Source organism: Pristis pectinata, chromosome X, assembly GCF_009764475.1.
Source record: "Pristis pectinata isolate sPriPec2 chromosome X, sPriPec2.1.pri, whole genome shotgun sequence".
Lineage (NCBI taxonomy): Eukaryota > Metazoa > Chordata > Chondrichthyes > Rhinopristiformes > Pristidae > Pristis > Pristis pectinata.
Window position 1 is genome coordinate 15344644 of NC_067450.1, and position 27952 is coordinate 15372595.

The following is a 27952-nucleotide window of genomic DNA, read 5'->3' on the forward strand; positions in this document are numbered from 1 at the left end:
GTGAGGGATGCTCTGGGTTCATGTTGCGCTGCACTCTGCTGTTCTGGCAGTGTTGGGCGCTCGAGTCCTCTGTTGAAGCACCGAGACTGTTCCGCAAAAAGATGCGCTCTCTGCCGCTGTGGTGTCCGGTCTCAAATTTTTATCAAGACAGCTACAAGTCAGACACCAAGACAGGAACTCAGAACTGAACTGTCCATGGTTTAGTGAGTTCACTTTGTCGATTATAAACTAAACACTGAGTAACTTTCTGAGGTGCGGGTAAAATAAGCTGCTTGCACTTCATTGCCATTCGCGACAATTAACAGACAAGAGACATTGAGCGGCAGGTTGAACAATCAGCCCCTTTTATCAACGTCATTCCGCACCAGGAGTTGCTGTATGTTCTCTGTCTTCACTCAAATTAAGAACAGTATGATCATAATCACACTTCAGGGCCGTGTCCGAGAACGCTGCAGGTCCAGGGTTATCTTTTGAGGTATTTTACAAATTATCACTGCTATATACACAGGATGTTGTCTGGAGGAAAATTACCACCCCTACCCCCTCAGCAACGTGGAGAGAAATGTCCCTAACCCGGCTAATTTCCTCCGTGTCACTCAATGGCATTACTGGTGTCCCAGAGTGAGTAACTCCCCAGGAAACAAAGCCATTGCTGGGGCCCCAGGTTAAGCCCCAGCTGGGACACTGAATGTGACAATGAATGCGATCACTGGTGTCCCAGTCTCTCCTGGGAACTTCCTGTCTCTGTAATTACACAGGCCCCCACTAGGTGGCATCCTGCCCCGGATATCTGCGTAAGCGGTCGGGTCACGTGTCAGCAGGACTTCCCCTGATTTCACAGCCGGAGGAGGCAAGCGCTCTGCTCCAGCTGGGAACCGTTATGGCCGTTGGGATTTAAATCGGGAGCGCCCGCATTTAAAGGGGAGGGCGGAAACCGTCAAAACTATTCCCATTCCGCGGGCGGGGATGTCTTTACATTGGGACGGTCACAGCTTCACAATCAGTCCGGGTCTTGTTCCCTGCAGAGACTCCAGCTGATTCCATCCATCTGAACTGAACTGATTCCCCACAGCCTGAAACAGAGTGAAGAATAAAGAGGGAATAAACAGATGACACATCAGTGTCAGTAACTGGGGACTAGGGTTTATGTTTCAACAATACTTACAGAGAATTGTCAGCAGAAAAGTTCGCGGATTCACTGATATTTTATCACATTAAACATGAACACAAACACTCACACGATCTGCTACAGACTCGGTAGGGTCAAGATGAGGCGGCTGAGGAAGGGGACAGATCGGTCTGTGAGGGAGTTTGATTCCAGGTCCAGAACCGTCAGTAAGCGGTTTGTGTTGAGAGCGGAGTCGAGATCCTCGGCACCAGAATCTGTGAGACTGACATCCCTCAGCCTGGAGATGAGAGAGAAGGTGAGTGACACAAAGAGACAGGAGACGGTGAAAATCCCCAGCTTTTATCAGTAACACAATTACTGACCACATTAATGTTCAGTGTCAGACACCCAGTGACTGTAAACACAACCTTGTACAGTCTGGGACTTACCCCAGTGTCTGTATTTTACACTCCGGGTCCGCCAGTGCCGCTGACACCAGTTTCACTCCAGAATCTCCCAGGTTGTTGTAACTCAGGTCCAGCCCTGTCAGTGAGCGGTTTGTCCTGAGAGCGCAGGCGATATCCTTGGCACCAAAATCTGTGATACGGTTCCCCTCCAGCCTGGAGGTGAGGGAGAATGAGGGTGAGGGACACAGAGAGACAGGATAAGGTGCAAATCCCCAGGGTTTATCAGTAGCACAAATACTGACCACATTAATGTTCAGTGTCAGACACCCAGTGACTGCAAACACAACCCCTCACAGTGTGGGACTTACCGCAGTTTCTGTATTTTACACTCCGGGTCCCTCAGAGCCGCAGACACCAGTTTCACTCCCGAATCTCCCAGGTCACTACGCCCCAGTCTAAACACAGACAGAGTGAGGAACAAACTGATTCACAACCGGGGTCCAGTCAGAGTCTGACATAACAGGATATAACTCGGATATTATATGAGGCACTTCAGGAAATTACTTACTAATTACACCCCTCAGAGCCCAGCTCCCGGTCACTCTCGGAATGTCAGTAATTTATCCAATAAAGTGCTATGTAAACTCTCCCCCTTCAGTCCCAATGTGTGTGTGAGAACGAGGGAGAGTGCCTGGGTGGGGTGGGGGGCGGGGTGGTCACCCACAAGCAGCGTGTTAGAAACAAAACTACAACTGAGGAGGGAGAGGGAGCGTTACACTGAAGGGGCAAGGAGGGTGGCTGCGACAGAGGAGAGTGACAATGGCCGGTCAGGTGGTGGGAGGGGGGAGAGAGAGATTCCCGGCTGGGGATGGGGGAGTTAGTGTGATTGGACGTGCCGGTGGTGGGGGCAGAATGATTGGCCGGCCGGGTGTGGAGGAGGGAGAGTGAGAGGCCGGACCGGTGATGAGGGAGGAAGGGAGAGTGGACGTGCCGGTGGTGGGAGTGTGGCCTGGCCGGGGTTGGGGGAGAGTGAGAGAGGCCGGGCTCGGAATTGGGGAGGGAGGGTGAGTGGACGTGCCGGTGGTGGGGGAGGATGTGTGGCCGTGCCAGGGATAGTGGGAGGGAGTGTGGACCTGCCAGGGATGTGGGCTGGAGGAAGGTGGACGTGCTGGGGGAGGGTGAGGGGAGAGATTCCTTCCGAGGGAACAGATGGAGGAGAGTGTTGCACCGGGAAGGTAAGGTGGGGGATGGAGTCACACGCACAATGCAGATCGGGTAAGTTTTACAATTTAGAAAAATAAAAGCATATTAACAGTTACCCCTACACCCGTCATTTGTGCAGCTTGGGTCCCAGCCGCTGGAGCCCTTCACATTGAATGTGGCAGCGCTCTAGATTGAGATGATTTATTGCATCATGAGATGCAATGACATGAGACAGGACGGCGCAGTCAATCGGGGTCAGTCGCAATTCATTGAATGAAAGTGTTTCCACAGATCCCAGTGCGGTCTGAGCCAGTCCACGGTTCTGAGACTCAAACAGGTAGTGTAGTGTGTTTAGGAGGCTCCTTTTACCCGTTAGACTCACTGTGTTTCCAACCTAACGTTTCACCTCCTCCTTCACTCAGTCAATCAATCGAAAATTGTTTGATAGGGTAATGGACCAAGAAACTCCTCCAGCCCCCGAGTTGACACTGGGTACGAAAGACCAGCAACAAAACGAAGAAATATATCGAATCGTCCATCCTCCATGCTCTGGGCTTCAGTGAGGAGTTTCAGTATATCGCTGCAATCTGGAGTCAGGAATTGTGCGATTGCGGCTACAAACTCTTGGATGGTGAGGTGTGGGAATGTGTACACCACGCTCCGGGCACAATCCTCTCTCTCCAAATGTTCCACCAGGAACCCGGACAGGAACTGGAAAGGCTGAAGATTGTAGTTGATCAAATCTTTATCTGTAAACACAATCTTCTTCTTGGACACTCCTGTGAAGGCCATCTGACCCGCCCGCAGTAACACATCAAGGGGGCTTTCAATCTCACGGCTGTGGTTTTTCAGGATGTTGTAAATATAGTAGGAATATAGTTGGGTGATGGTCTTGGGGAATTGCTGCAGGTCCCTGTGTCTTTGTGTGAAGAAGGGACCCAGTGCCAGACCGAGGATCCAGCAGTAGGAGGGGTTGTAGCTCATGGTGTACAGGATCTCGTTCTCCTCCACGTGTTTGAAAACAGCTGCTGCCACCGTCTGATCTTCAAAAAACTGTGGAAATATTCCTTCCGTTCCTCACCAACAAATCCCAGGATTTCAGCCCAGACACTGATCTCCGCCTTTTCCAATAAATGTAACGCAGTGGGACGGGTGGTCACCAGCACTGAACACCCTGGGAGCAGCTTGTGCTGGATTAAACTGTACACAGTTTCAGACACTTCACACCACCACTTGGGATCTAGACACATATGCTGAGGTTCTGTGTCTCTCCGACTGTCAGAAAAATCGATTCTGTGCTTTAATTCATCCAAACCATCAAATATAAACAGCAATCCCAGACCTCGCCCAGAATATTCCCACAGTAAGGATACTGATCCAGAATCAGTTCCCTCAGGTTTATTCTGCATTTAATGGAGTTTAAATCCCGGAATTTGAAACTGAAGACAAACTGGAGGTGTTGGTATATTTTCCCTGTGTCCCAGTCATAAACAATCTTTTGCACCATTGTTGTTTACCCGATCCCCGGGACTCCGGCCACTGCTGCTGAACACCCAGATTTGGATTTACTCCGGGAAAAGCAGCTTTTGTACAATTGATCAGTCCGGATTTTTTCCAACTCTCCCCGGAGATGTTTCTTTCTTCACTCCTCATGTTCTAGGCCTCTTGCCCGCAGCTCATGTACAACAAGTCTCCGATCTAGAACAGTAGAAATTACCGTGAGCTCAGCGTATAGGTCAACCAGCTGGAAAACCTTCACCTTCTCCCTCATCAGGATCGTGTTCACTCTCAGTGTTTCACTCTGTGCCCGCAGAGTCTCCTTGTGTTTCTGTTGAACATCTTCCATGGGAACAGGCAGTAAATAGTCAAAATGTCAGATGGCACAAGTCAAAACTCAGTATTTGAGATAACACGAATTAATCAAGTGCTCTTGAATTAAGTCAGATCACAAATGGTTCATAGCGCAGGAATTTAAACGGTTAGATACTCACGAGTCGAACGTGAGCAATGGCTGAAAAAAGTCACGCCCTCACACTTGGACATTAATTGCTGTGAAGGTGAACGTTCCCCTGATGGTTCACTGATTCCTATCTGACCTTTATTACCCACTCTCACGACAACCCCACAACCATATTTCTTTTAATGTGGGACACATGGGGACAACACTAGTATTGATAATGGAACACCTACATTGGGGATTTTTGAAACTGTTAACGAATAAACACAATCACACTGTTACCGTTTCAAAGTTGAAACGGAATGTGGTTGAAATACTCAGCAGATCTGGCAAAGTCTGTTGAGGGTGAGAGCGAGAGCGAGAGCGAGATTTTAACGTTACTGGTCTCATAGTTTCATTCAAATTGTAAGCTGGAAAACCAGCGTGTCTTCGGACACACAGATGGGAGACCGGTGGAGAGACTGGATGAGGTACATCGCTGAAAGAGGACCAGGTGGGACTGTACGCGTGTCAATAGTAGGGATAAATCGACAGTGCAGCGTCGAAGGAGAAAGGACAAAGCAACTGAGTGAATATTCCAGGTTGACGACCTGTCATCAGAAGAAAAGATCTGGCATAGACTGAAGAGACTGGGTATCTGGAAGTGCTGTGTACAATGTTGAGCTCAGAAGGCTATCGTATGCCATATGGGGAGACGAGGAGCTGTTCTTTGTCTCAAGCTGGGGTTGTGTGGAAGGCTAAAGTCAGAGGTGACAGAGTAGGTGTGCGATGGAAAATTGAAGTAGAATACAACTGAAAGTTCAGAGTCACCTTCATTAACCGAAAGAGGGCGGAGAGGAAGAGTCATGATGTAATGTGGTCACCACTCTCCGTTTGTAGCGGAGGTCACGTCGTGAGAGAAATAAGTGCAAGTGAATCCCTTCTTCACCAAGAAGGCGTTTGTTCCCCTGAATTGTTGGAAGGGAAGAGGTAAAAGAACAGGAAAGATGCTGAACGAAGATGATTCAATGTTAACGGTCCCTTCTGAATGGTGAATGGAGAGGGAAGGGTATGCGTCTGGTGCTGACATCATATTTCCGGTGGTTCATCTCTTGGGCAGATTATCTGGTGCACTGTGAAAAGGCAGGTGTTCTACTGGGACAGTATCAGTGAGAGGTTTGGTGAGATGGGTCTTCGGGGCACTGGAAGAGGAAGAGACAATGGATCTTTTTCACTGAGTTTTCCATTTGATCTGTGTTCCTGATAGCGTATCCCCCTTAGTGTGAGACCCGTCCAGTTTCTTCCGTAATTCGTCCGTCCTGCCCCGTCCCTGGTGCTTAGACCACCTAATCATTCCATTCCTTCCTTTTGGGGTGCTCTGTCCTTGGTGTCGGTCTCCTTCCCTCAACCTTCATCTTGTCTGAAGCGCTGGTGACCGTCCCCTAACTCTCAACAAGTCCCGTTCACCCAGTAACCCCACGCTTCTCCCTACTTTGGCCACCAATCCAATATTATCCTGTTCCAAAACAAATCTAAATTCCAGTTCATGAACTATTACACGTTCACCGTGTCGCTGTCCCCTGCTCCAGCGGGCACCTCCAAGAGCCTCCAATTCAGCCATGCTGCGCCTCCCGTATTTCCACACCTCCCCTGAAGTCGTGCCATTCAACTTCCTAGAATCTAAATGCGGACACAATCACAACCCCCACCCCACCAAACTCTTGACAGACTCCACTTTATTAGACTATACAGAACATGGTCTGGGATGTTGGATTTAGATTTGTCAAGAATAACAGGACTGAGATAATTTCCCTGGTGTATTTCATTTAACTCGACAGCCACTGAATCATGCACTAAATTTCCTGCTGAAAGTGAAGAGAGAAATTAGGTCGAGGGAAGCCTGGTGTATTGTGTTTGACCAAGAGTCTGGGCACACGTTGGAATATTTTAAATGAAATTTGTAACATTAGAAGCAAACAAGCCAAAATAATTAGGAGACTTTTCAACAGCAGAATTATGAGGTGAAATAAAGGATAACTGAACTGAAATCGACGCGCAGACACCGATAATTCGGATCATAATAAATGGGATCAAGCATTAAGTACATCGTGTGTCAGTGCCCTCCCAGAGGTGTGTGGGATTGCACTGTACATCAGAAGCCTGCCACAGGTATGTGAACTTCGGGTATCTGGAGGCTGCCAGGTATATATGCGGTTTAGCAATGTATCAGGATCTTGGTACAACTGTATTAGTCGTTATCGTGTATCAGGACCCAGCCAAACGTGTTTACATTTATGTCATCAACTTAGAGAGCTTGAAGCTATGGAGACAACTGCAGTGACTTGGCGAAAAAACGGCAGTCACGGTTTCTCAGTGCTCATCCATTCAATGCATTAAGGCAAGACAAGGGAATAAGGAAGCAGGAATTTTGGAAATAGTTATTCAAGAGAATACGGTGGTGATAGGGAGGATTTTCTTCAATGACGTCGGGGAAAATCTTTTTTGCATTCAGAAGCGACCATGACGGATTTAAACTGCCGTGTATGTACTCTCGGCAAGCAACGGGGAAGACAATGAAGAACAAGCTTGCAGGCGGATTGTAGATATGTACCAAATCCATGATGGAGTAAAAGTGAGGGATTTCAATGTCCAAATGTGGACTGGAGCAGCAATAACAGAAGCTGCATTGATTAGGATGAGTTGCTAAACTACTTTATCAGTATGTTTCATGTCCAAGAAGGAAGGTAGCATCTCTGGACTTGGTTATTGGAAATGAGAGCGGATGACGAAGGTTTCTGGCAGGATTCTTGTGTTTTTGTTCAACACCTTCGGATAATCAGACAGAACATGGCCTACTGCAAGACTAAATTTTGCAGTCTATGTCGTTCCCTCCGGGTCCCACCTGTCAATGTCTGCATCTTAAACTTTGCTCTCACCTTGGTTACTTGTGATGTGCAGTATTCCAACACATTATGCAAATATGAAGCCTTCCAAACACTTTAGCTTACGCACTGCACAGAATTCCATTTATACAGACACCTTGCGTTTAATTCCTGCCAGACTGTCCGGATTTGGTTCATCGCACGGTGATTTGCAGATTTTTACAAGCCTTTCCTTGGACCTTCTTCTCCCCAGCCCCACAACACTTGGTTTGTCCGCACTAATTCACAGCCCTTGCACTACTGCCCCAGTTTCTATCACACACCAGCGGCACACATGCATTTCAGCTTCTGTGGACTGGGCTCAGGATGTTGTCCCCCATCTCACGCTCACCAACTCTGTCTCCTGATGGAATTCCAAGGATTATTGAGCTGTAAATTAAACTGGATAACGGTGGCATTGTTTACACTGAGGGTCTGCAAAAATAAACACAGTGGAGTTCATTTGCTGTTTGGGGGTTGAACACATTAGCTGGGTGTTACCTGCTCTTCAACCTAAAGGGAATCTGTTACTGTTAGTCCGTGACCTGAACTTCCACAGACTCCCGACACTAAGAAATGCGGCCCCGAAGGAACCGAGGGAGTTTAGAAAAATGATTTAAAGTGAGGGCCGTTTAGGATGGGGGTTGGGGAGAAGTTTATTTTTTGTGTGAAATTTCTCAGTTACTCCCTCCTCCAGATCCGCCCCCTTGTCCGTCCCCAACATCAATCGCTCTGATCCTGCAGGAGGAAGCTGTAGCTAAATGTCCCAGAGAGGCGTGATCCCTTTCCTCAAGCTCCCCAGCTCTCTGCCTCAGTCCTCATGATCATGCCCCTTGGATGGTCTCCCTTCAGCAGTTTCTTTTCCACGTGTTCTACCATGTGCTGTGTCACAGTACCAGCATTTACCTGATCAAACACCCGTGGCTCATCAATTTGATGGTGCAACACAAACATCAACCGTTAGTGGAAGGAGCCGTTTTTTCCCTTACCTTTCAGCTCACTGGGCACCTCCCGTAAACCTTGAGCGAAGTTTGCCCGATCGTACGTACGGAACACAACCTGTTTCAATATGAACAATTTGAGGAAATAGAATGTGTAAATTTGTAAAGCATGCAATGTTTGTATTCAAAATTGAAATCATATCTGATACTATCTCACCATATTCCTGTATTTCTTTCAGTATTTTGTCCAACTTTGGGACCCCATTCCGCATTTTCACAAAAGTTTCCCACATCAACCTCCGGGCCCGGGGGCCTTTCTCCGTCACCAGGTTCAGGAGGAGTTTGGAACTGTCCGCCCGCTCTCCCTTATCAGCGAGCTCGGTAACTTTCTGCGAAGGGTAACAATGAATGTGTTGATGACTGACAGAATCGCACAAAGAATGAGAATAAGTGCTGTGCCGTGACGGGCTCACACTGAACAGCCACCAGAATGGATGTTGATCCTGTGTGAACATGGACTGTACATTCTGGGATCAGACCGCGGGGAGGGACATTCACCCTCCTGCCTGTTCCCCCAGTGAATGAGATCCTGGCTGGTCTGCGACCACTTTGTTGACATGACTCCAAATCCTTAAATGCTGCAAAATAATACCTCACGGGGTTTGAGAGTGTCTCACAAAATTCAGAAAATTATGATCACACATGAAGAAAGAAGTTGGGAGGATATTTCTAAGAGAGTGGGCAGTCTCAGAGAAGCTACAGAAAAGATGATGTGATTCATCTCCTCAGTCCGCGGGTGTCCAACAAGACAGCGGATTACTGGCTAAAGGACAATACTTCATTCTTTTTCCTTTTCCAAAGGAGGTTTATTCAGTTATTGTACCATCATATGATTACAATATTGCAGTATTCCACGTTTCACACCGTTTACAGTTTCAAATTATGACACAATCATCTCCATCCATAACACTCGAGGCCCTGTGGCACCCTCAGCTGCTGTTCCGGTTCTTACTGACATCCTGCTGTTGTACTACGCGATCTTCCCAAACCCAAGTTTCCGTCATATTTCCACGTAAACTCTTTAATTTTAAGCTCATACAAACTTTACCGGCTTCACCTCCATCTGTTGTAAACATGTTGTTTGTTTTCCTACTTTAACATCCGATGGCTCTGATTTCCGGCATCCCATCAGTCCCGTGATATGTGAATAACCCAAACTCAGTCTCTCTCCCTCTCACTCACCCGATGTTCCCGACTACTGAGCTGATTCTCGTACGTTAACGCCAAGTTGACTCCGTGCACCCCTCCTTCCATCGCCTGTTGCAGCCTGTCCCGGTAGAAGTCCGTCAACTGCAGCAGCTTGAAATCGTTCCAATCTGCCAGGAGCTCGGTGATCTCCGAGTCCGGACCTGTGAAGGAAAATGGAGAAAACTAAAGATATTGTTAACCTCCTATTGGGCAGCAACATTCTCTCTGGAACTAACAGACGGGGCTGCAGTGCGCCACGTCTCCAAACACAATCCGAAGCACACACAGTCACAGCGTCTGTGGGGTTTCACTGCTCCACATTGTCTGTACCGAACAAAGGCATTTCATCTGAAGCATCCCAGACCCTCCTGAATCAACTTTGGTGTCACTCGCTTCTCACTAATTCCACCTGCATTGACCCAGTTAAGCAATGTTCCTTCAACTGGCGAAAGGTGCTACAGGAAGTGGCCGCAGAATCCGTCGAGGTAGAGGTGGTTTTTAATGGTTTGGGAAGTAATTCTCTAAAAGAAAAGGCAGAGCGAAAATTCAAGATAGTGTACTGGTTAGTCTGACGTCAGTGGTGTGGATAATTCGAGAAGATGGTAGAAGCTGTAGAAGGAGAAAACTGAAAGGGTTGGACAAATTCGACAATGATTTGTAAAACGGAAATCATGCTGACTGAATCCACTGTAATGTTTTGAGGATTCCACCAGCAGAAGAGATAAAAAGGGACCAAATAATGTAGTGCATTTGGATGTTCAGTAAGATCCCACATTAGAGATTAGCAGGCAAAGTACATGGGCTTGGGGAGAAGATGTACATTGGCTTCGGTTGGTCGACAGGACATAATGAATGGGTCGTTTTCCAAATGGTAGGCAGTGACTAGTGGGGCACCACCGGAATTTCTGACAGGACCCCAGTTATTTAAAATGAATATTAATGATTTTAATGATGAAATTAACTACAACATATCTAAGTTCGTGGAAGACCAAATTCTGGATGTGGACGTGATCCTTGAAGAGGATGGGGAGATGCTGCCGGTTGATTTTAACTGGTTGAGGAAGTTAAGAAATACATGGCAGATATAATGTGGATAACAAACATGACTTTGTCCACTTTGGTAGCAATAACGGGAAGGCGGATGATCTGAATGGTGCTCTCTGAAAAGGGAGATGCAGTGAGACCATGGAGTCTATATTCATCAGTCGATGAAGGTAATCATGCAAGAGCTGCAGGCAACAAAGAAGGCCAATGGTGTGCTGGCCACCAGAGCGAGAGGATCCAAGTGCAGGAACATGGATGTCTTGCGGAAATTATGCAGGGTCCTGTTGAGACAGCGCCATGAGTATTGTTTGCAGTTTTGGTCTCCTTATCCGAGGAAGAATTTCTTGCTATGGACACAGTTCAGTAATAGTTCACCAGACTGATTTCTGGGATGGCAGGACTGATGTGCGAAGATAAATTGAGCCAATAAGGCTTATAGGAATTCGCGTTTATAAAAATGCGAGGGTAGTTCAGATAAACCTACAGAATTCTGACAGAAACAGAATGGATTCAGAAGGATATACCTCATCTACCCGCTAGCAGGAACAGGGGTAATAGTGTAAGGATAAAGGGCATTTGTCGTTTAGAGGGTCTGGAGACAGGCATATGGGGGGCGATGGCAGCTTTGCGCTGCACAGCATTGCAAACGTTCTGACGACAATCCAGCCGTTGCGTATTCACCAGAACTAACACTGATAGTTTGCTACAGTTTTATTTTATCACTTTGCTTTATATTCAAGCGTTATAGTGGGATTCGAACGTTTCGCTGATCTGGATACAAACTCAGTACATTAATCACCAGGTCACTTCATCCCTTACTACATTTAAACTCTCCACATCTCTCTTCCTTTAAGAAACCACATTTTACTTTCTTGGCCAACTCTCGAGTGCCCTCAACTGATGTGTCCAAGGACTTTAGAGTGCTTGGCAGTGAAAGTTACTTGTTTCTTTTGTACCCTCATGATTCTTTTGCTGGGCAAGTATTCCGTTGGTCTGTCGGAAGCTATTATTAAACCTGCCCTCTTCACAACGTCCTGTGACAGATCAAACCATCTCGGGACCATCCTGCTGCGAGTCTGATTCAGACACAAACTCTATCCTCTGGATGCAGGGTCATATATCTCCTTCTGTCAATATATCAATTACGTTATGATGACTTTATTGAGTCAGGTCAAAGGAGATGGTAGAGAAGGCGGACATTCAGCCCATCATACTTGGTACTGCTTCCAACCACGGCTATATTTCTTCCTACTTCCCTTCCCAGAGATGGTCCGAACCGTTGAAGCCTCCTTTTTCCTGTCTCCAGGAACATAGAATATCCACTGGGACCTGTGCTTGGAGAAGACACTGTTTATTCCCATGAAAGTAGAAACCCATCACTCTTACTCTCCTGTTACTGTTCAACCTGCCCATCAGCACCGCTCTGCTCTGGGTTACCTTCTGCTTGCTGGGTCACCCCGCTCCTCAGCAAATCTCTGGAGTCTCTCACTGTTTTAATACGAATCCTCAATAAGTATCATGAATCAAACAGTAATTGTACCTCTTCCACATGTGACGGTGCCACCTCCATAGATGGTAAGTGTCTCCCATCTCTCTGCTCGGTCCCTTCACAAATCCTTTGTGAATTCCTATTCCTGAATTAAATCCGACCCCACAGTCAATGCGATATTTATAATTTAAAAGAATTCTCCAACATACCCGTGCACTTTCCTGTTGAGCTCACTGGAACGCCTCCCCTGCCCGCTCCTTCAGCCATTTTAGGGACAGGTGTTAGATTCTGGTGCTCTATGTTAAACACAGAATTAACAGCAGGGTCAGACATTAAATAAGGTGAAAAGGAGAACGATACTTGGTGAACCGAGCCACGCATTCCAAATAACGTGGCCCCACCCACTTGGGTCATGACACGGCCTGATCCGCCTGCGCCCATCCAGCCCCAGTCACACAATGCCTAAAACCGCACTATTCCTGGATTACACCCCGTCCCTGTACTCTCCGGGGAATCTGATCGTCGCGGTATTCCTGTCAGTCGAGTTTCAAGAACTAATCCTGCTGCCCTGGACCGGGGTTACGGTGTAAAACCGGTTTGTGAGTCATCGGAACTGTCGGGCAGGTTGGAGCGGCTGAACAGACAGCGCCCGCCGCTTCGGTCCTCCTGCCACCAGTAGTGCTATGTTGAGCAGTGGACGCCTGTTCCAGCAGCGTAGGCTGAAACCATTTTGTTGGCCATGAAACGTCGATTCCTCTCATCACTGATCTCTACAAATTACTCAGTCGCAACTGGTTCTTTACAACACTTGTGCTGATGTTATGTGCTGGGGGTGGGGCGGTGTTTGGTTGGGAGGTACAAGTGGACAACAGAGTCGCGAAGAGAACGATCCCTGCGGAATACGAAGAGGAAGGAGGGGAAGACGTGCCTGTCGTGGGATCCCGTTGGAGATGGCGGAAGTTGCGGAGAATGATGTGTTGGATGCAAAGGCTTGTGAGGTGGTAGGGTAGAACAAGGGAACCCAGTCCCTGTGATATCAGGAGGGATATGTGACGGCAGATGTAGGGAAATGGAGTAAATGCAGGTGAGGGCTGCATTGATGATGGAAGGGAAACCCCGTTTACTGAAAAAAGGAGGAAAGACAATTATCTCTGTAACCGCACTGAGTGATACACCTCTCCCAACACCTCCTCCCTCACCAGCATTCAGGACGACAGACAGTCCTTCCAGGTGAGGCTGGGCTTCACCTGCAAATCTACTGGTGTCATTTACTGCATCGGTGCTGCCTCCTCTACATCGGTGAGACCCGACGCAGAGTTGGTGACCATTTCGTCAAGCACCTTCACTACGGTCGCCGCAAAAACAAGGACTTACTGGTGACCAGCCACTCCCATTCTACATACCACTGCCCTACTGACATGTCTATCCATGGCCTCCTCTACCGCCACGTTGAGGCCAGACGCATGTTGGAGAAACACCTCATCATCCGACTTGGGAGTCTCCAACCAGAGAGGGAGAGACAGACAGAGACAGGCACACAGAGACAGACACACAGAGACAGAGAGAGAACAGTGGAAACAGCTGTCTGACACGGGTTCTCTCCTGGTGATCACGTCACTGACTGGTTGATCAGTATTCTTTGTATTTTGTTCTTCTGTGGTTTTTGAAGTGGTTTCTGAGTAGTTTTCCTGTCATCATAATAAAGTAGTGCCTTTATAACCTTTAATATGTTTACGGAGCCTCCTTTGTTTGCGAATACCTCTTGCAGCTGAGTCATAAAAGAACAAGGAACGAATTTTAAAATATTCTCGTTAGAAGTGGGATGAACAGTAAGATTGTAGACAACACAGAATCTGGCACAGATGTGGATAGTGAGGAAGGTTGTCAAAGGATTCAGCAGGATAGAGACCAGTTGGAAAACTGGGCATAGGCGTGTCAGATCGAATTTAACCTGAACAAGTGTGAGGTGCACACTCTGGGAGGGAAAACACAAGAGGAAAATATACAGAAAATGGACAGGACCCTTCGGAGCATTGATGTACAGAGTGACCGGAGGTGCCAGTCCATAGCTCCTAGAAAGTGGTAAGACAGGTAGGTAAGATAGTGAAGGAGGCGCACGGCACACATGCCAACATCAGTCGCGCCGTGGAGTATGAATGTCGGGAAGTCACGCTGCAGCTTTATAAATCCTTGGTTCGGCCACAGTTGGAGCACAGTTTTCATTTCTGTTTGCCGCATTACAGGAAGGGTGCGGGTGCTTTGGAGAGGGTGCAGAAGAGGTTCACCGGGATGTTGTTAAGATCAACGAGTTTTAGCGAAAAGTAGAGGTTGGAAGACTTGGATTGTTTTCTCTGGAGCGACGGAAGGGGAAGGGAACCTGACAGAAGCCTATACAATTATGAGAGGTGTGTATAGAGTAGATGGTCAGAGTCACTTCCGCAGGGTGGGAAATTCAAATACCACAGGACAAAGGTTTTATGTGGCGGGGAATGTTTAAAGGAGATGTACGAATCAGGTTTTGGACACAAAGGGAAGTCGGTGCTTCGGACGCGCTGCCGGGGGAAGTGTTGGAAGCAAATCCGACAGCAACGTTTCAGAACCATTCAGCCAGTTACATGAACAGACAGGAATAAAGGGATATAGACCATGTGCCGGCTGATGGGATTAGTTCGGATGGGCATCATGATACAGCACAGACATAGTGGACCGAAGATTCTGTCCCTGCACTGTTCCATGTTCCATGTTCCCCGACAAAAAATCCCGGAGAGAGACGGTCAGAGATCAGTGGTAGACAGCACCAGTTGGGCAACAACGCCGCTGCCCCACTCCTCAGTGATGGGAAACCATCCCTTCTCCTTCCCGCCGCTGCTTCATTCCCCCAGATCCAGACTCTGTGCACTGCCGGCCTGGGATTGTGTGAACAGGGACATCTGACCTTCTCTAAAGCAGCACCGAGCCCACTGCCCTGAGTGGACACTTGCGGTGCGGACGGTGCCGCAGCAGCCCCGGGGACACCAGCTCCTGGGCCAATGGGCAACAACAGGAGCCCACAACTTGTTGCTGCACTTCCTGCCTTTAATGGTCATTGTTTGCCAGAGGGCGAACGTCAACTGATCCTCTGTGGGGTTGTGATTTGTTCCTCGCTGATGTTCTTCATATAAAATTGAACACTTTAAACAGTCACAAACACATTAACGCTGTGACAGACAGACAACCACCTAGAGGGAGCCAAATGAGACATCCAGCACTGAACACGACTTGAACAAGGTTCAGTCCCGGAACCGCACCTCCCCACAGTACCTTCTCCTGATGAGCACCTTCCCCTGATGGGTCAGTGGCACAGAGCCCTCAGTCCCCCCCCCCAACCCTGAGGTGGGTTCAGTGTGGAGCCGGGGAACGGCCAAAATTCCCTCGAACTCCTCACTTCCATGGTACACCCTCCACGTCTGGGCAAAACTGTTCACTTCCTGCTTCCCTTCAATCGCCAGGAGCTGTGGGAATGGGACCGTGTCACAGGGATAATCACCCTGAGCCCAGACCAGGGTCTGCACCCTCTGCAAAGGACCTCATTTCGGCCCACACGGGGTGCTGCTCAGACACATGGGAAAGGAAGGTGGACTTAATTGGGACGCTCCTTCCGAGGAGTACATGGCACAGGGCAGAGAGGTCCCAGTCCTCACGGCCTGGGAGTGGCAGTGAGAGAGTGAGAGTTAGCTGTGAGAAAAATGGCATTGCCGGATGGTGGGGATCTTTTATGACAATTGTTGCCATCTTGACACATTGCCTCCTGTAGACAGGACCAATGTTACCGATATGGAGAACACGGCACTAGACTACTAATCAATTGTTACCACGAGTTTTAGCTGGCCAGGTTTTTGCCGCATTCAGACTTCAGCTACCTATCTCTGGGCTCTCTCTATAAGGCTCTGGAGGAGTGCTGGGTGCCTATGCTTTCTTCTCCACTTTACCAACAGACTGCTGGCCCCAGCTCAGCTCCGTGCGTTCTGGTCCAGCCCACACTGAGCAAGATGTGTGCTCAATGTTTCACAACCTTCACCTCTGATACACTTGACATGTATGCCATGCCACGGACACTGTCTGCTCTTTCTCCCACCACACTGCAGACGCAGGCACTCTCCCTGTGGTATTCTCTTCAGTAACCGCGGAAGTCTGAAGGGAGAGAGATAAGAGGACAGGGCACACTGGAAATTGTGGATATTTTTCGTATGGCATTCTGTCCGTTACCCAGGGACAGACTGTGCACAGACTGTCTGTTTCTCAGCCAGCCGACAGTTTTATCTGGGATCCATTAACTTGATCCATCCCCTATGCTCTACCGCTCAGCATTCCTCAACTTGGGGGTACAAGATTGGGCAGGAAAACATTAACTTGAGATGACCACTAACATTGTTACACTTTTCTTTGAAGAGTTCTCAATGCAAATCCAGTCAGTTTTGCCGCCAGGCCTTCCTCCATTAAAACACTGGGATCCTTCTTCTCCACCTCGACACAGAGATGGTGTTAAACAGAATCACTTACACCAGTGTTTGTACCTCAGCAAGGGCTTCTACCCTTCAGTTATGACTCGCCCCCTCACTGAAAGACCCAAAAACAGCAGTCAGAGTAGAACCATTCTGTGACACACAACCTGGAAATGTAGTGACCAACAGACTCTGCCTGCTTCCACTTTCAAGTGCTGGCTATTTCCTACCGTCGTTCACACAAATACAGTTCAGTGCTACGTCAGTGGGCCCTCGTTGAAAGGATGTATGATACTGCACCAGGAGGCAGTTCCTGTGGAATCCATTGCAAACTGCCACAGCTAACAACTAACATTGCCAGAACATACACTTCCAGCTTTCAGTATCCAGAGAATCGATGATAAGTTATTGCACGTCATGGCAATAACCTATTTTTGCAATTACTACAGTATGACTGCATTTGAGGCGTATTAAAATGGGGAAAATTTTCAATGCATTTTGAGATGGTTATGACAACACAAATGCACGCCCAAATTCCAGAACAACTGACCAAGAACAATTTCAAAAGATGCAAGGCATTGAAACGAGGAACACTTTTGGAGGGAATTTGAAAGTTTTAAAGAGCTGCGTTGTTACCGCACCTGGAATGACTGAAACGGGGTCTGCCAAAGGCGTAAACTGGCACTTCTGGGCATATTCAGTCTCACGCCAACTATCTCTGCTTTCCTTTGTACAGATCTGTAACGTCCAAAGGACCAGTGTCTGAGTAAATGAGACTCACCAAGCTTTCTCTCAATTGATGGAAACTCTGATCAGAAGGGTTCGCTCCAGTTGCTTCTCTCAGTTCTCGGGCTGCTTCACTTGTTGCTGTTCCCGAGTCTTCAGCTGCTGTTGACTTCCAGCTGTGAGATTTTTTCCTATCTGTCTCTCACTGCAGTACTAATTTTAACAGAGCAGGTTTGTAATACAAAGGAGAACAAAATATCTCTGGTCAGTGTTCTTAAAAACAAAACACTGAAATTTCAATGTTGAATACAAATATAATGATCTCAGTGAACGAATATACAATTGTCCCTCTCACTTCACAACACTCGACATAGGATATGAAGGAGTCATCATTGAGTTCAGAATGGATGCCTTAAGATAAAGGAGCAGAATTAGGCCATTCAGCCCTTCGAGTCTGGTCCACCATTCAATTATGACTGAGTTTTTCAATCCCATTGTCCTGCCTTCTCCTTATAAACCTTGAGCTCCTCAGTAGCCAAGAACCTATCAACTTCTGCCATACATACAACAATGACGTCCCCCACTGTCCTTTGTGGCAACAAATTCCACAGATTAACCACCCTTTGGCTGAAGTAATTCCTCTCAGTTCCGTTATTCTAAGGTTGTCCCCTCAGATTCAGGATCCTCTCTGATGGTAACGTCCGCTCCACGTCCACTCAATCCAGGTTTCTCAGTATTCGGTGGGTTTAAATAAAATCCCTCCCCCTAATCCTTCTGAACTCCATCGAGTACAGGCCCAGAGCCATCAAACTCTCTTCTTATGTAAACAGAGGGTGAGGATGAATGGTTGTTTCTCGGACTGGAGGCCGATGATCAGAGATGTGACTCTGTGGTGAGTGCTGGGCCTATTGTTTGTCATAAATATCAACGATTTAGACAGGAATGTACATGGCATGGTAAGTTCGTTTGCAAATAACGCTAAAATAGGTGCGATAGTGAACAATGAAAGAGGTTGTCAAAATTACAGGGGGAATCTTGATCAACTGAGTAAGTGGGCCAAGGAATGGTAAATGGAATTTATTTTGGATAAGTGCAGGGTGCTGAATTTTGGGGACTGGGAACTGGACTGGAGGTTCTGTCCAGTAAGCACAGACAGTCTGTGGGGAGATATACGTAGATCAGTACACACTGGATATTGAGGACATGTTTCGGACGGTATTCTCTCATTAGCCACAGGAATTCTGTGCGCAGATAGTCTGTTTCTGAGCTAGCCGCAAATTGTACCTGGGATGCATTGACTTGCACCCATCCCCTGTGCTCCACTGCTCAGTGTTCCTCAACTTGTGGTTATGTTATTGGGCAGGAGAAATTTCACGCTGGCTGAGCTCGAACATTGTTCCACTTATCTTTAATGAGTTCTTAATGTGAATCCACACAAGATGTAGTCCCCAGGCCTTCCTCCACTAAAACACTGGGATCCTTTTCATCCACCATTTCACAGATGTGCTTTCACCGAATTACTTACACCAGTGCTTCTACCACAGGAAGGGCTTTTTCCCCCATCCTTTATCCTGTTCTGCACGGTCAAAAACATCATGGTCAGGGCAAGAGCACAACCTGTATATGACAGACAACCTGGAAGTAAAGTGACCAAGAGGCTCCGCCTTCTGCCACTGTTTTTGTTGTTATTTGGTAAAAACAACAGTGTTTTTTTTTCAAACATTACTCACATAAATACAGCCAACGGCTTGTCAGTGGGCCCTCGTTGAAAGGATGTATGACACTGCACCAGAGGTACTTCCTGTGGAATATACAGCAAGCTCCCACTGCCAATGACCAACATTGTACTTGCATTTAATTGCAGCTTCCAGAAGCCACAGGAACCAATGACCAGTTGTTGCAACTCATGGTAATTCCTTATTTTCTTTCCAATTACCACAGTAGGACTGCACTTGTCACATCTAAATATGGGGGAACTTTTAATTGGGCATGGTTGTGATGTAACACTGTCACACGAGGAAATATCAGAACAATTGATCAAAATCTGCTTAAAAATGCAAGGCGTTTCAATGAGGAAACACTGTAAGGAAATGCAGTTTTTCAGAGCTGGGCTGCTGACAGGACATTACCACACTTGAAACTGGGTCCGCAAAAGGCATTAACCTGACACTTCTGGCCACACTCAGTCTCACCCCAACTATTTTTTGCCTTCCTTTGTACAGATCTAAAGGACCAGTGTTTGATTAAATGAGACTCACCATACTTTCCCCTGGCTGACTTGATGGAAACGTTGAAGGTTTCTCTATAGTTGACGCTCTGAGTCCTGGGGCTGGTTCACTTGTTGGTGCCTCCGAGTCTTCAGCTACTGTTTACTTCCAATTCTGGGCTTTCTTCAATCAGTCTCTCACCGCAGATCTAATTTTAACAGAACAGATAATGAAGCACGTTAGCAATACAAAGGAGAACAAAACATTTCTGGTCAGCGTTCCTGAAAGCAAAACTCAATGAAATTCAAAACCTGAATACAAATATAATGATCACAGTGAACGACTGTATGATTGTCCTCACTTCAGAACACCTGAAATGGGATATGAATGAATCATCGTTTAGTTCACAACAGGACATAGGAGCAGAATTAGGCCATTCGGCTCATTCAGTCTGCTCCGCCATTCAATTATGGCTGATGATTATTTCACCCTGTTCTCCGCCTTCTCACTGTAACCGTTAAACTGACCAATCAAGCACCGATTAATCTCTGCCTTAAATGTACCTCATGACGTGTACCTCGCCGCCCTCTGTGGCAACGAATTTCACAGATTAACTTCCCTTTGGCTGAAGAAATTCCTCCTCATCTCAGTTTTTATAAGTAAGTCCTTTGTTCTGAGGTTGTGCCCTCGGATCCTAGGCTCTCCCACTGATGGAAACATCCTCTCCACCTCCACTCTGTCCAGGCATTTCAGTATTTGTTAGGTTTAAATTAAATAAGCGCCTCCTCCCCATCCTCCTAAAGTCTATCGAATACAGGCCCAGAGCCATCAAACTCTCCTCATGTGTTTAGCTTTTCATTCCTGGGATCATTCTTGTCAGAAACAATTATAATGAGCACCTTTCCAGGAATAATATGCAATTTGGTGGCAGGATAACTTAATGGGAAGCGCTGTGATTTCTTTACTGCTCCCATTAACTGTCTCGAAATGAGCACTGCCACATGAGTCCATTTCCCTGGAGAGAAACTACTCCCAGGTAAATGTAATTTTAAAAAATCAAAAATTCAAGAAGCATTCATCAGGTAAAGAACATATGTGAGGAGAAGAACAAAGTTCATGTTTCAGATCCAAGACCCATTGTCAGAATGGCTGAAAACAATTTCTAATGTTATTTCTAATCTCCTGCATCTCACAGGCAGGTGTTAGTGAGGGGGGATTTCCAAATACGGTTAGAATATTGAACTCCAGGGATATAACTAAGGTTGCAAGCACCCAACAGCTCATTTATTAGTCATAGAATAACACAGCGTGGAAACAGCCCTTCTGCCTAACTGGTCCATTCCCACTACAACATCCTCCCTGCAAGTCCCAGTTGCCCGCGTTCGGCACATAACCCTCCAAGCCCCTCCCCTCCATGTAACAATCCAAATACCTCTTAAATGTTGCATTTGTACCCGCCTTGAACATTTCCTCTGGCAGCTCATTCCAGGTACCCTCTGTGTGAAGAAATTATCTTTCAGGTCTCTTTTAAATCTCTCCTCCATTGTCTTGTATCTGTACCCTCTAGTTTTGGACCCCCAACCCATGGGAAAAGACCGTCCACCTTATCCATACCCCTCACGATTTTATAAACTTCTATGAGGTCACCCCTCATTCATCCTCGCTGCAAGGAATAAAGATCCAGCGTGGAAAACCTCTCCCTATAACTCAGACCCTCCAGTTCAGGGAGCATCCTCGTAAATCTCTTCTGCACCCTCTTCAGCATGACAGTGTTTTTCTTTTAACAGGGTGACCAAAATTGTATACAATACCCCAAGTGGGGCCTCACCACAACTATATAACTGCAACTTGGTGTTCCTTCTACTATGTTCGATGCTCTAACTGATGAAGGCCAACATGCTCAACGACTTCTTCGTCACCCTGTCTACTTGCGCAGCAACTTCCGGCAAACTATTCACTTGTACTCCCAGGTCCCTCTGTTCCGCAGCACTCGTCAGTGCACTGCCATTCACTGTATAAGGTCTATCGTGGTGTGAATTTTCAAAATCCATTGCCTCACACTTACATAAATTGAAACCCATTTGCCATTTCTCAGCCCTTCTTTCCAAATGATTAATATCTCTGTGTAATTCACTGTAACCCGCTTCACTATCAACGAGACCCCCTAATTTAGTATCATCAGCAAACTTGCTAATCGTGCCATGTACATTCATATCCAAATCATTTACATATATAACAAATAACGGAGGTCCCAACACTGACACAGGGCACCCCACTAGTCACACAGCTCCAATCGGAGAATCGTCCTTCAACAGTCAACCTCTCCTTCCAATCATAGAGCCAATTCTGTGTCAATCTCGCTGGCTCCCTCTGAATCTCATGCGACCTAAACTTTCAGATCAGCCTGAAATATGGGACCTTGTCAACGGCCTTAGTATGGTCCATGTAGACAACATACACTGTGCTACCTTCATCTATCTCCTCAGTTACCCCTTCGAAAAACTCCAAAAGTTTCGTCAGACATGACGTCGCACGCACAAAACCGTGCTGACTATTCCATATCAAGCCTTGACTATCCAAGTGATGGTTGATCTTGTCCTTCAGATTTCCTTCCAGAAACTTCCCTACAATTGAAGTCAGGCCCACCGGTCGATGTTATGGTGCCGACTGGGTAGCAAAGAGGATAATCAGTGTGCTCCCAAACCGGAAACCATGGATGATCGGTGATATTCACTCCCTACTGAAGTCCAGGACTGCAACATTCAAATCAGGTGACCAAGACCTTCACTGGAAATAGATACATGACCTCCATAAAGTAATCAGAGATGCCATGCGACAATATCAGTGCATAATCGGGTTCATTTTGGGAGGTCAAATATGAAGGCAGAATATAGTATTAATGGTAGGACTCTTGGCAGTGTGTAGAATCATAGGGAACTTGGGGTCCGAGTCCATAGGACTCTCAAAGTGGCAGCGCAGGTTGACTCTGTGGTTAAGAAGGCACATGGTGTATTGTCCTTCATCAATCGGGGAATTGAATTTAGGAGCCGGGAGGTATTGTTGCAGCTATATAGGTCCCTGGTCAGACCCCATTTGGAGTACTGTGCTCAGTTCTGGTGGTCTCCCTAGAGGAAGGATGTGGAAGCCTTAGAAAGGGTGCAGAGGAGATTTCCAAGGATGCTGCCTGGAATGCGGAGCATGCCTAATGAAAGCAGGTTGAGGGAACTCGGCCTTTTCTCCTTGGAGCGACGGAGGATGGCAGGGGACCTGATAGAGGTATATAATATGATGAGAGGCATAGATCGGGTGGATAGTCAGCGGCTTTTCCACAGGGCTGAAATGGTGGCCACAAGAAGACATAGGTTTAAGGTGCTGGGTAGTGGGTATAGAGGAGATGTCAGGGGTAAGTTTTTTACTCAGAGTGCTGAATGCGTGGAATGGACTGCCGGCAACGGCTGTGGAGGCGGATACGATAGGGTCTTTTAAGAGACTGTTGTATAGGTTCATGCAGCTGAGAAAAATAGAGCGCTATGGGTAAGCCTAGTAATTTCTAGGGCAGGGAAATGTTCGGCACAGCTTTGTGGACCGAAGGCCCTAAATTGTACTGTAGGTTTTTCTATGTTTCTATGTTTCTAAAATGTGAGGTTATCCACTTTGGAAACAACGATGAGAAAACAAGATTGCAGATAAAATGTTGCAGTACAAAGGGACCCAGGTTCCTTGTGTGTGGAACACCAATCTATCATGCATGTACAGCAAATAATCAGGACATATAATAGAATGTTGGCCTCTTTTACAAGGATGTGAAGTATAAAAGTAAGAAAGTTTTGTTACAACCTCCCAGGGATGACGAGGTCACCGAGCGCATGAGCTGGCATCACCTGCAGGTTTCACTCCAGGTCACACACCATCCAGACTTGCGAATATATCGCCATTCTTTCTGCGTTTTGGGGTCAACTCCCTCCGCAAACAACACCGCATGTACCGCAATAGGTGGGGTTGGGAGCTCTCAAAACCTTCTCAAGGGCAATAAATGACAGTCTTCAAGCAATACACACATGCTGAAACATTCGAGCAGTACAGCACTGGACAGGCCATTCTGCCCAGGATGCTGTGCCCATTAGTACAGAACTACTAATAAACATACAAAAACAAGCAAGACTGGAACAAACAGTGAGCATCACAATCAGACTGAAATATTCGATAGTGAGTTGTTTGCTTTGAAACTCCTGCTGCAAAACTTAATTCAGGTTCAGAGATTTTAATCCACCCAGAGAAATGGACAAACCTATTTCTCACAGTAGGAATGTCAAACACAGGTTGTACATTGGCAGCTGGTGAAATCTAAGATGAACTCAAGAAGCAACCCCACATCCAACTAGAGAGACAGCTCTAGAAGTCACTGCCTGACGTGAATGGGTCGAAGGAGTTCTCTTTCGAGTTGGCAAGCTCACCTTAAACACCCATGCGATCTTACATTCCGGACTAGCCTACCATGACGGACCATCTCAAAGGCCTTGTTAAAGTCCATATAAACAATGCCTGCAGCTTTTCCCTCGTCAATCCTCTTGGTCACTTCGTCAAAAATCTCGACCAATTTTTGAGACACGATTTGCCATGCAGAAAGCCGCGCTGACTGTCCCTGTGCAGATATATCCTGCCTTTCAGAATTCCCTCCTGTAACCTTTCCACCACTAGTGTTTGATTCATCAGCCTCTTTTCCCCGTTTTGTCCTCGTAGTCCTTCTTAAATAAAGGCACAATATTACCATCCTTCAGTCGTCTGATACCTCATCCATGGCTAAAGACGACACAAGTACCTCTGTCAGGGTCCCAATAATTTTTCGCTCGTTTGCCCGAGGATACACTTGGTCACGTCTCCGGGACTTATTCAACCTCATGTGCATTTAGACTGTCAGAACCTCCTGTTCTGTAATGGGGATATGTTCCAAGACAACATCCTTTTCTACTCTTAGTTCCCTAGCTTCCACGACCTTCTCCAAAGTAAATACCTCTCAAAATATTTCATTTTTAAAATAGTTACAGACTGCCGGAGGGGCTTCTCATTCTGCCCGAACCATTGTTGTGGGGGTGGGGTGTGGTGGCAATTGCCCAGGATTCCACAAGAACCTTTCGGACAAAACAGAACATGTGCAAACATGAACAGTGTCCTACAGTGCAGCTCCTGTAAGGGGAACTGAAATCACCCACTCACCCACTGATGTTTACCATCACTACTTTTCACCTCCACAGCACAGATTCCACACCTCGCTCTGCAGATGTTGTTTACACTGAATTAATCGCAGAAACCGATCAACACAAAATTAGGGTGTTCAGGTCAACCACCCAATGACAGACCCTCCTGTACCTACCCCACAGGCTCCATCCCGCTCACCTTTCCCTGCAGTCCTGCCCTTTGCACTTCAGCGCCTCTCCTGTTCCCGCAGAGTTCCGGGTCTCTGCGACTGAAGGAGCAATGTGCAGAAACGACTGGTGAAAATGTGAGTCGTTGCGAGTGGGAGGCAGCAGACCCACAGGGGCCGCTCTCTGCACAAACAGACATGGCTCGGGGACTCTCGGACATGCTGGTCAATGCTGATATTTCCCCCACAACTGTCCCGGAAATGAGGGATTCTCGAGTTTACTCTCGAGTTACAAAAGTAGGCTGTTGTAAATGACTTGATGCAAGGGTGCAGAGAAACGGCTTGAAGGTGAGCGGGTTTCATGTGGGGTAATATCGATGGGGACACAGGTAGTTGGATCCCTTCCCTGGAAGTCAGCGTGGACCCGATGGGTTGAGCGCCCTCCTCCTGCGTCTGTTAAATAAATCGGATGTACTCACCGATTCGACGACAGGAGGCTGCTTTCACTGATCATTTTGAAACTGGCTAGGATTGTCCTTGAGCAGGTTTTGTGAGTGCCAACTCCAACCAATAGTGTACATATGGTAACGATGCTGTTTTTAAAGGGAGTTTGGAATTTTGACCCAAAAGTTGCAGAAATAATGGTGATTTCTGCCTGGTGTGTGACCTGGAGGGAAATCTACGTGGTGACTTCCCATATACCTGCGACCAGGTTACCCCTGTAAAGCATCAAATCTCACCGAGATTGAGAATCCAAATGCGACATTTTGTTAGCTTTCTTAATTTTTCGCTGTATATACACGATGGTTTTGTCTTTCATCACGACAGTCACGGGTCTTTTATATTGCAACATTGCTCTCTCACTACATGTACAGACTCTTGCTTTTACAACAACTAAAGCACAACAATGTCTCTTTTGGCTGCTCCCACTTTCTTCAAATCAAAGATGTAGTCATGGACACTTCATAGGCCCCAGTTAAGCCAGCCTTTTCGATGGAGCAGTCCATGTTCCAAATCTACCTGGGCACCACTCTCGATTCTTTCTCTGCTACATTGAAGACTGCATTAGTGTCGCTTCCTGCACCCGTGCGGAACTCGCCAATTTTATCAGCAGCTGATATGCAGATGGCGCCAGATTGGGTGGGTAGGGGAAACACAGGGAGAAGCTGTCTAGGTGGACAGGTGAATTCCCTGCTCCCTGTTTCGTTCTTCAACACATTGCTCTCAGAATACGCATCCAGAATACATTGCCTGAATTACTCCGCGACCACCTTTGCCAATTAGATATGAAAATCTACAGGAAAAATGATATCGCCAGATTTCAAAAGGAGGTCTACTCCAGCCATTACTATTTATTATGAACCCTGTCCTACAGTGCAGTTTCTGCCAGGGGTAGACATCTCTCCCTCATCCCTGCATGCCTCACGCTCACTACTCCTTATCTCCACTGCACAGACTCAATATCTCAATCTGCAGACGTAGTTTGCGGCGAATAGCTAATTGCAAAACTCTGACAGCACGGAGGAAGACCGTTAAGACCGACCACCCAATGAAAATCCTTCCTACAACCACCAGACCTTTCCCTCGCTGCTCTGCGGTTTTCCCCACCTGGGCCTCTCCTGTTCCATGGAAGTTTCAGACCGCGACCACTGAAAGAGGAAAATGTCGAAACAGCCGGAGAAAATGAATGGTCGGTGACACTTTTCCCACAACCCGCCTGGGGATGTGGGGGGACGATCACAATTGGTTTCAGCTTCCTTCCAATCAAAAATAGGGGCGGCCGGTACTTGCAGCTGTAAATGACCGGTCAGTGTTGGGAGCGGAGCAAGGTTTTAAAAGTGGGAGAGGATCGACACGTGGGGAAATGAGGGGACGGGACTTATGGGATATCTCCCCTGGGAACCGGCATGTAACCGGCGGGCGGAGCGGCCTCCTCCTGCCTCTCATCAATAAATCAGACAACTCACCAGCTCCGGAAGCAAGAAGACGCTTCACGCATCCGTGGAGAAACCGCTTCACCAACGGTCTGAACTTGCCTCGGAGGGAACTGGAAATATTTTTTTAAAAAAGCGGGACATTTGCTCTGAAGTTTGTTCGAGTTTGAACGCAAGTGTGGGGAGTGAGCGGGAGGCGGGGTCTGCATGGGGGGCGGTAACGCCCACTCGCCAGGTATGCCTGCGCTCGTGGTTATACTCAATGATTGACATTTGCTGTCACCAATAGCGGCTGAGCAGCTCAAACACCCTTCGTTGACGTATGGTGGGTCATGTGACTGCCGATCAGCAGGCGGACGGCCGCTGCCCCACCTCAGCTCGAGCCGAGCAACGCCTGTGTCATGCAAGATAAAATATCGCCAGGGTGAGCAGCAAGGGGCGGGGCTGTGCGCTGGTTGCTCAGATACAGGGAACAGGGTGGGTCTATCGTCCAGGCACGTTCCGTCTCTATCGGTCTCTCCCCATGGAGGGATCAGCTCAGGGAGGGGTGAGCTCCTGTCCAGGCCCCAGTGGTACTGTTGATATCCCCACGCCAGCCGTGAAAGTGGCAAGACAATTAGACAGGGTGGTCAGGACGACATATGGTGGTAAAGAATACGTAGGGCCTGCTTGCCTTCATCGGTCAGGACGCTGATTGTAAAAGTTGGCGAGTCATATTGCACTGCATGAAATTATCGTTCGACCACCTTTGAAGTGTTCTGTGCAGATCAGGTTGTCACATTGCAGGACAGATGTGGCGGATGTGCAGAAGAGGTGTGTGTCATGTCAGCATTCACCTGAGATGGAGAGAATATAAAAAACAAGGAAGTCACTCTGACTCTTCGTAAGGCGTTGGTCAGCGCACATTTGTAGTATTGTGAGCAGTATCTAAGCAAGGATGTGCTG

The 27952-nt window shown here is 47.3% G+C and overlaps 1 long non-coding RNA gene across 5 annotated transcripts; it reads right to left on the reverse strand.

Moving 5' to 3' along the window:
- Positions 1–212: 212 nt before the first annotated feature.
- On the reverse strand, positions 213–27462 carry LOC127566997 (uncharacterized). 5 transcript variants are annotated; one of them, XR_007955825.1, is made up of 12 exons: positions 27041–27462; positions 19763–19919; positions 17560–17717; positions 12507–12593; positions 9759–9925; positions 8734–8905; positions 8565–8634; positions 2835–4416; positions 1884–1970; positions 1558–1728; positions 1239–1406; positions 213–1073 (listed from the first exon to the last, which is right to left on the reverse strand). It is a non-coding gene; the product is annotated as an uncharacterized LOC127566997 (long non-coding RNA). The 5 variants fall into 5 exon arrangements; XR_007955828.1 differs by lacking the exon at positions 2835–4416 and adding an exon at positions 4436–4557; XR_007955824.1 differs by having other exon boundaries at positions 2835–4557.
- Between the last annotated feature and the right edge of the window lie 490 nt (positions 27463–27952).